At 36.8% G+C, this 8776-nt stretch overlaps 1 long non-coding RNA gene across 1 annotated transcript; it reads right to left on the bottom strand.

Moving 5' to 3' along the window:
• Positions 1–6526: 6526 nt before the first annotated feature.
• On the bottom strand, positions 6527–7266 carry LOC128285652 (uncharacterized). Its single transcript, XR_008276166.1, has 2 exons — positions 7173–7266; positions 6527–6710 (listed from the first exon to the last, which is right to left on the bottom strand). It is a non-coding gene; the product is annotated as an uncharacterized LOC128285652 (long non-coding RNA).
• Between the last annotated feature and the right edge of the window lie 1510 nt (positions 7267–8776).

The raw sequence follows: 8776 nt of genomic DNA, 5'->3' as shown, positions 1-8776 counted from the left end.
TGATGATGGTGATGCTGAGCGAGCTGAGTTCTGGCTTGATAAGACTATCCGCGTGTTTGATGAGTTATCTTGTACCCCTAATGAGTGTCTAAAATGTGCCATATCTTTGCTACGAGACACCGCATATCACTAGTGGAATACACTAGTATCGGTGGTTCCGAAAGAATGGGTGACTTGGGAGTTGTTTCAGACTGAGTTCCGTAAGAAATACATTAGCCAGAGATTTATCGAACAAAAGCACAATGAATTTTTAGAGTTGAAACAGGGTCGTATGATCATGTCATAATATGAACAGAAATTCTTAAGACTCATTCGATATGCCCGAATGGGGTTACGAGGCCGTGTGTCCTCTGTAGGTTTTAAAGGTAATATTTCGAGAGTTACACAACCTGGAAAATGGGCACTGGCTTGGCCGTGTGACCCTTGTAATGTGAAATTTTCTATCATTTTCCATAAAGTTCTAAATGTTTCCGATTTAGTCCCAAATCATTTTTAAGGAGTTTCTAAGGTCTCGAAGGCTCAAATTAGGGACAATATGCATGTGTTTGAATGGACTAAGATATGATTTATAAAATATTTGGAAAAGAATGTTTTTATGTTACTGTTTTTCAGTAATGCTCCGTAACCCTATTTCAGCGATGGATACGGGTTAGGGGTGTGATTGAAACACCATTGCTTATTTACTTTGCATCTAATCAAGGATCTTTATTACTAAGCTAAAACTAAGGATCAGAGTTCATATAGAAGGTTGTTTCATATTCTAGGTAAGTATTATGGACTTGCTTGTTGACTTCAGAAAGAATAAGTTTATTTTATGTGTGTAAATAGTAAGATGAGGAAGTAAAATGTTGCATGAAGGTTATCGAGGTTCCAAATGTTGATGAAAGTCATATGAATGAGTTTTAATGGTATCCTATGTTTTATAAGGAATGGTTGCTGAGATTTCTCGATGGATGTTTGGACCTAGGGATCAAGTTGTTGTTTTGGGGTTTTCAGGTGGGTCTCTAAACTGACTCATGTATGTGTACTATTTATTTTAGATGCTTCTGTGATGAACCTTATGAACTGTGAAATGAAACTAGAAAAGGATGGGATGATGAATATACTGATGTGTAAATATTAGTTGAGGGTTGCATGTATGACTCGTATGAATCTTACAAGTATAGAGTATGTGATAAATAGTTTGAAGTTAAAGCTTGACTATATGGGCATGTTTTGAATGTATGGGGTGAATAGTATGTTAAGTTTAAATGATGTCAATGCATGAACGGTCTGATAGTGAGTTTGTGTCTGTCTCCACGGATTCGTCTAAGGGGGTCCATCGAGACTTTAAACATGATCTCTGAAAGGAATCGTCCATGATCAAGACTCCATATTGTGTAAGACCATAGCTAGGCTGTGGCATCATACGGAAAGACCATATCGTTCAATTCTCAGAATTGGATACAGAAACAGAAATAGAAGATATTAGATACAATTGCAGAATAGTTCAAATATAGAAGTAGATTCCTACCCCCAACTGCTATACACCATCTTCGTCCATCCCTACACACTATATAGGGTATCAAGTACACATCCATCCCTACACACTTACATAGTGACTATTTTTAACGTTTCAAAAATATTGCAATCAAGCTACCAGATTAGAATGCGATAACTCACAAAGTTAGATATGAGTTTGTGGCTTAGCCACTAAGCTCGACAGATTATTAAACTACCCACACTTCCTTTATTTCACAAGCCCAAACCAATGCAGATGTGAATTAACAGATATCAGATAAACATATATAGAAATACCAATTTAAAAAATGCTCATGTAAAACTATTATAGTTACTTATCAACTTTCATGTCAACTATATATATAACAAAATATTCAATAAAAGATCATTGGAATGCAATCTCATTGCCTAATTTAGATCAAGCTATATATATAACAAAATATTCAATAAAAGATCATCAAAATACAATCTCATTGCCTAATTTAGATTATACGAAACTTATGGTAGGCCTACATTCATTTTGAACAACGATTTTGGCCTGAATGAAAAATTCTAAGTTTTAGCCTGGGCGACTGGCCCGTGTAGTGCACATAGCCTCGCACACAACTGTGTGGCCCAGCTCATTACAACACATGGCCTAGCAAATGATCATGTGAATCAAATTCCCAAAATAGTAAGTTACACAGCCTGGACACACACTCGTTACACGGCTTAACAAACGGCTATGTAGCGTCAAAAACCATGTTTTTCGACATTCACAAATTGTAGAAATTCATGTTTTTATTACACATCTGATGCAGAGTCGACGTAGAAGCAACAAGAATGACTCCAGAACCTAATACCGAACAACCAAAGGCCAATTCAACAGCTAATTCTCAAACGAACGCTTGAAAAGTCGAACAAAACAGAGTTATTTCAAAAGCTTCGATGAAAAAGCACCAATCTCGAGAAATTTCTTGCTCACCTCGTATGAAACAGTGATATACTGAACAAACGTGTGGAAAGAACGTTACATTGAGGATCTTTGCATAGAAAGATAACCAATGGACACTTGAACAGATGAATCGAGCAACACAAGTAGGAAACTAATTCTTTGCAAAAACAAACGAAAAGCAACAATTAATAGAATTTCAACCCCAAAATTTATACGATAAACCTTACCATTGAAAGAAGTAACTAGATGCGCCAACAGGATGATTGAAACAAAAGTAACAAAAGGAGAAGGAAGTAACATGATACAAGAAGAAAATAATAAAAAATAAAGAAGAAGAAAAGAGGAAGAAAAGAAAAAATGTATAAGAAAATGGGAAAATAAGGAAATTTAAAATTAATAAATAAAGAAAAATAAAACTAATTTTACAGAGTAGTAAAAAAATATCCATATTTCACTTACGCAAAGACTCGAACATAAGACCAAAGGATATACAAAAACTTAACCAGTGAACCAGCAGGCTCATTCTTGACACAGATTAACACATAGATAAACTTAGGCCGACAGTTCAATGACAATAGTTGAACCAAAAATAACAAAATTTCCTAAAAGCGAGACTTGAACCCCTGACCTCAATCACACAACAAAACACTTAGCCACAAATACAAAGAATGAATTATTAACAGAAGCTAATAACAACAGTTCAAAAATACATGGCGTTACAACTCTCTCCCCCTAAAAGAAATTTTGGCCTCGAAATTTACCTGACTAAAACAGATAAGGGTATTGCTGACGAATTGAATCTTCAGGTTCCTAAGTGGCTTCCTCAATGCCATGATTTTGCCACATAACCTTAACTAGAGGAATGGCTTTCCTTCTAAAGATCTGGATGTCTCGATCCAGAATTTGAAAAGGTTCCTCCTTAAAATTCAGATCCAATCGTACCTCAATCTCCTCAACAGGAACAATATAAGATAGATTAGACTGATACCGTCTCAAAATAGAGACATGAAACACATCTTGAATACGATCCAACTCAGGAGGTAGTTCGAGCTGATAAGTGAGAGGTCCAATGTGTTTCTGAATATGGCAAGGTCTAATGAATCTTAGACTTAACCTACCGTTACGCTCAAACCGAAGAACTTGTTTCCGCGGAGAAACTTTCAGAAATATCTAGTCACCCATAGAATACTCAATATCACGCCTTTTTAAGTCTGCATAAGATTTTTGTCAATTGAAAGCTACCTTAAGACGATCTAAAGTAAATCTAATAGTATTTTCAATTTTTAAAACTAGCTTGGGACCCAAAAGGCGACACTCACCTAACTCGGTCCAAGAAAGAAGGGTACGACACTTATGACCATACGAAGCCCTGTAAGGCACCATATAAATGCTAGACTGGAAGTTGTTATTGTTCGTAAACTCATCTAGTGGCAGATAATCTTCCCAACCACCCTGAAAGTTGATTGCACAACTCTGCAACGTATCCTCTAAAATCTGAATGAGTCACTCAGACTGTCCATTGGTCTGAGGATGGTACATAGTACTAAAATCCAATCGAGAGCTCAAGGCCTTGTGAAGCTTTTTCAAAAATCGAGAAGTAAAACGTGGGTCTTTGTCAAAGATGATCGAAACTGGCACTCCATGCAATCTTACGATCTTAGAGACAAACAACTTAGCCAATCTCTAAAGCAAATAATCAGTCAGGATGGGAAGGAAGTGAGCAGACTTGGTCAATCGATGAATGATGACTTAAACCAAATCCTTCATAGTCAGTGTTTAGGGCAACCCACTAACAAAATCCATAGTCACATGCTTCCACTTCTAAAGGGAAATCTTAATCGGTTGTAGCAGACTTGAAGGTAGTTGATGCTCAACCTTAACCTTTTGACACGTCAAAAAATGAGAGACAAAGGTAGTTACCTCTCATTTTAAACTAGGCAACCAGTATAATTCTTAAATATCCTATAAATCTCATCCGCACTGGGATGCATAGCATAAGGGCTACTATGCACTTCCTATAGAATCGACTGCCTCAACTCAACATCACTAGGCACACATATTCAATCCTTCAAACACAGAACCCCATCGCTGCTTAATCTGAAATAAGAAATCCCACCATCTTCAATCTGACAAAAATGAGAAACCAAAGATGTAACACCCCTCGCCCGCATCCGACGCCGGGACGGGGTTCGAGGTGCTACCTGACTTTTACTAACACTTCCATACTAAACAGGGCCATGAAATCTCAAATAATTAAAAACTTTTCTTTTCACATGCAATTTGTCCCTTATGCGAGCTTACGAGGCCCAATACATGCATTCGGGGCGGTTCGGGACCCAATCGAGAACTCATGAAAACTTAGAAAAATCTCTTGCGTTAAGGCTTCACACGCCCATGTGCTCAGCCGTATGGCCGAAATAGTCTAATTATCAAGCCTTTTGTCACTCTCACACCACATGCATAGATACATACTTATCCAATAACATACAACGTGGCATAAATGAGCTCTTAAACATCTACAAACATGATATGCTCAAGTTATTTTCTTATGTAATAAATATTATAGAATTTGCCCATATCATTACCACATACTAGACATAACTATCATTACATCACAAACCATTCATGAAGCATTATTAACTATTTACCAATCACTTAATCCTGCATTAGTTACTAGCTCATCAATGAATCTCAATTCAATCTCTAGGCATACATGTTGTAAGCCACATCACAAGAAATAATAACATAAATGCATAAGAATAATCATATGGACCCATAACGTCATTAGCCGACATAGGCCAATTTGCATGACTAATACTACCTTAATAACAAGCCAATGCCTTTGGCTAAATCATAATATTACATACTCACATTAAAACCCTATACATGCCATAGACTCAATCACTTGAGTTTACTTATCTCGATAACGTTAACTCGATAGGGTGATAATATCTCCGACGGCCTCCAACCCGAGCTAACCTGGAACTCTAGAAAACATGGGAAAGAAGGGGTAAGCTTTAGCTTAGTAAGTTCATATGAAAACAATAAGCAACTCATTAACTTGTTTTATCAATGTTTACAACATATTTTCAAGTTCACTACAAGCTGTCTTTCTGAGCAATGGTCACTAAATTATTTATATCTGGAGCTACGAAACTCCGAATTAAGTTGCGTTAATTTTCCCTGAAACTATACTTATTTTATTTTTTTCCATAAAATTTCCAGAATTTTTGGTTAAGCCAAATAGTACATTTTATTAGTTAAAGTCTCCCTGTTTCAGGGTATGACCACTTTGACCCCTGTACACTACAAACCGAATTTCTCCCTGTACAAAATTCCAACGACCATGCCGTTTATTCCCCATAAAAATAGACTCAATAAGGAATCCATTCATGTAAGGTATAACTCTTAATAATTTTTGTACAATTTTTGGTGAATTTCTAAAGTTAGAACAGGGGATCTCGAATTCATTCAGACCCTGTTTCACAAGAATTCAAATATCAAACAATATGGAATTCTTTTTCTTCCTCTGTTTCTTTCATGTGAAAATAGACTCATTAAGCTTTAATCCCATATTTTATTCTGCCTCTAACTCATTTTTCACTATTTTTAGTGTATTTTCAAAGTTACACTACTGCAGTAACTCAAATCTGTCAAGGCTAAATTACTCATTCATGATCATTGTTCATAATATTAATACAACACCATTTTATCCATCATGGTAAGAATACATATTATGCATCATAGATCATCACATATCAAGGCATTCTCATAGGATTAGTATACATACTTGCACAACTCGTAACATAACTCGAGTGCATACTCACCAATGACTTACCTCATTGAGACCATCATTAACTCTTTCCTTGGATTGCCCGTTGAACACTTGGAATACTAATTAGATACTGAAAAGCCTTTGCACATAAGTGCTTCAATTGTAGCTAAAGCTACCTCATATCTCATGACATTTCAATGCTCACTCTCGAGCTAGTCATCTAGACTCATAATTCCTAGTGACATGTCACTCAGATCCTATTCTATTCCTAAGGTTCAAACGGATTTTTCCTCGCCTATTAAGGCTTTGTCTTATCATATTTCTATTAATTACATACACATTAATATCTGTACAATTCATGTAATGATAACATTTAAATACATGTATAGCATGGTATTGTTTACATACTGAACTTACCTCGATACCACAAATGTGAAAAGGACATACTCATCCATAAATCGATTTCTTTCCGTTCTAGGTCCAAGTCTCAATTTTCATCATCTATAACATCACATTTAGCCTACCAATCAGTCACAATATTCATATGGGTCTAAAAATCATATTTTTACAAATTTTCATTTTGACCCTAAACTTTTGCATATTTGCACTTTTGCCCCAATGCTCGTAAATTAATTTTTATTCAATTTCTATAAGGTTTAAGACATGCTGAACATTTTTCTCTTCTATGGCAACTCCAAATTTTCACTAATTCACATACTTATGACCAATTTGTAACTTTCACAATTTAACCCCTTTTGACATTTTTACCGAAATTCATTGAATAAAACTCATATTTAACACATCAAACATTCATTATCCACTATAAATCATCAAAGCACAACCATATCATGAATGGGTAAATTTTAAACTCTAATTTCTCTTCAATCAATTGGTAGAAATAGAAAATTTAAGCTTCGGGATCTCAAAAATACGAAAATCATTAAAAACGGACAAAACCCATACCTATATAAGCCATAAAAGCTTGGCCGAATGGAGCTCATCCATGGCTGCTATTTTCTGTTCTTTCCCACGGTTGAAGAAGAAAGAATGAAAAAAAAAAATGATAGCTTTTATCATTTGTCTTATTAGATTATTTTAATTAATTTACAAAATTACCCTTTTTATTTCAACCAAATTTCAAAAATACCAAACAAATATCCATTCACTAACTTATTAAAGGAATAATTGTCACATAAGGACTTTCAATTTAAAACTCATAACAATTAGGCACCTCATATATAAAGAACTCAACTTTATCAACTTGGACCGACTGACGTAAAAGACTAATTACAGGAACCTTTCTAGTAGTACTCTTAGCAGATATACCCAGATTCACAAAAACAATACTAAATACATATGAGTGAGTGGACCAATATCTATTAGAGCAAAATAAAGAACAAAGTGAATAAAGAACGTACCCACTATCATGTTAGCGTCATCTCTGTGCTCACGACTCTTCACCATATACACAAGGGTAGGCTGTTGTGCCTCAATCTGACCTGCACCTCGGCCAGAACCATTTCCACTCCTGATCGTACCATGACCCCTAGATGGCTACTGAGCTGCTCTGAGTGGTTGAACAGGACTTGGAGCCAGAGCTGAAGCTTGTGCAAAGCTTGTACCTGATCAGATCATAAGGGATAGTCTAGAGAATGATGCTCCATTGATCCACACCGAAGACAAGCCTCCAATTTTCTCCCACAGTCGCTATAGGTCTGAATCTCAATCGGTGCAGCTCCTGCCTCAAACCTTTAAGGCCCATCAAATCTAGTCCGTTTCTTAAGGCGTTGAACAGAACTAGAGGGACCCGAATCCCTCTTGAGCTTACTCTGACTTCTCTATCGTCTCTCCTCTTACGCTTAGTGCGCTTCACCTCCTCTGCTATCTTCACCTTGTCAACCAAGGCCATAAAAACCCGCTCTCTTTGAGGTGCTATCAGAACTCTCAGATTATATCTCAATCCTTCCTGGAATCAAATACTCCTCCCATAATCGTTTAGAACCAGACCACAAGCATACTTGCTCAATTTTAGAAACTCAGCCTCATATTTGACCATAGACCTCTTGCCCTAGACCAAGCTCATAAAATCGTGTCTACGATCCTCCATATAACTCGCCCCCACGTGCTTGCTTTGGATGGCACTCTTGAAGAAATCCCAAGTAATTTGTTCAGGATGGGCACCTTGCTAAACAATCAACCACCACTTGTAAGTCTTATCTCGGAGCAAAGATACAACACCCTTTAACTTCTATGCAGGAGTGCAGTCGATGTCATTCATAATACGCTCGGTGGCTTCTAACCAATACTCAGTCACTATAGGGGCAACTTTTAATGATAGCCCTAAATATCTCAGCAGCATTCGACCAGAGTCGTTAGTAATTGACCCTCAGCTCCTGGATCTAAAATGGGTCCTAGTGACCCTCTCTAAGACACGTAACATAGCTTGGGACAGTACGTCATCCCTGGCTATTGAAGTTTGAGACCCAGACTTAGTTGTAGGAGTACCAACGGTCTCGCTAGTCTTCAGGTTGGGCATACTGGCAATAGAAGATGACTTTGCTCGAGCT

This window comes from Gossypium arboreum, chromosome 12 (genome assembly GCF_025698485.1).
Source record: "Gossypium arboreum isolate Shixiya-1 chromosome 12, ASM2569848v2, whole genome shotgun sequence".
Taxonomy (NCBI): domain Eukaryota; kingdom Viridiplantae; phylum Streptophyta; class Magnoliopsida; order Malvales; family Malvaceae; genus Gossypium; species Gossypium arboreum.
Note: the sequence above shows the minus strand (reverse complement) of the source record. Positions and strands in the feature narration are given on the sequence as shown.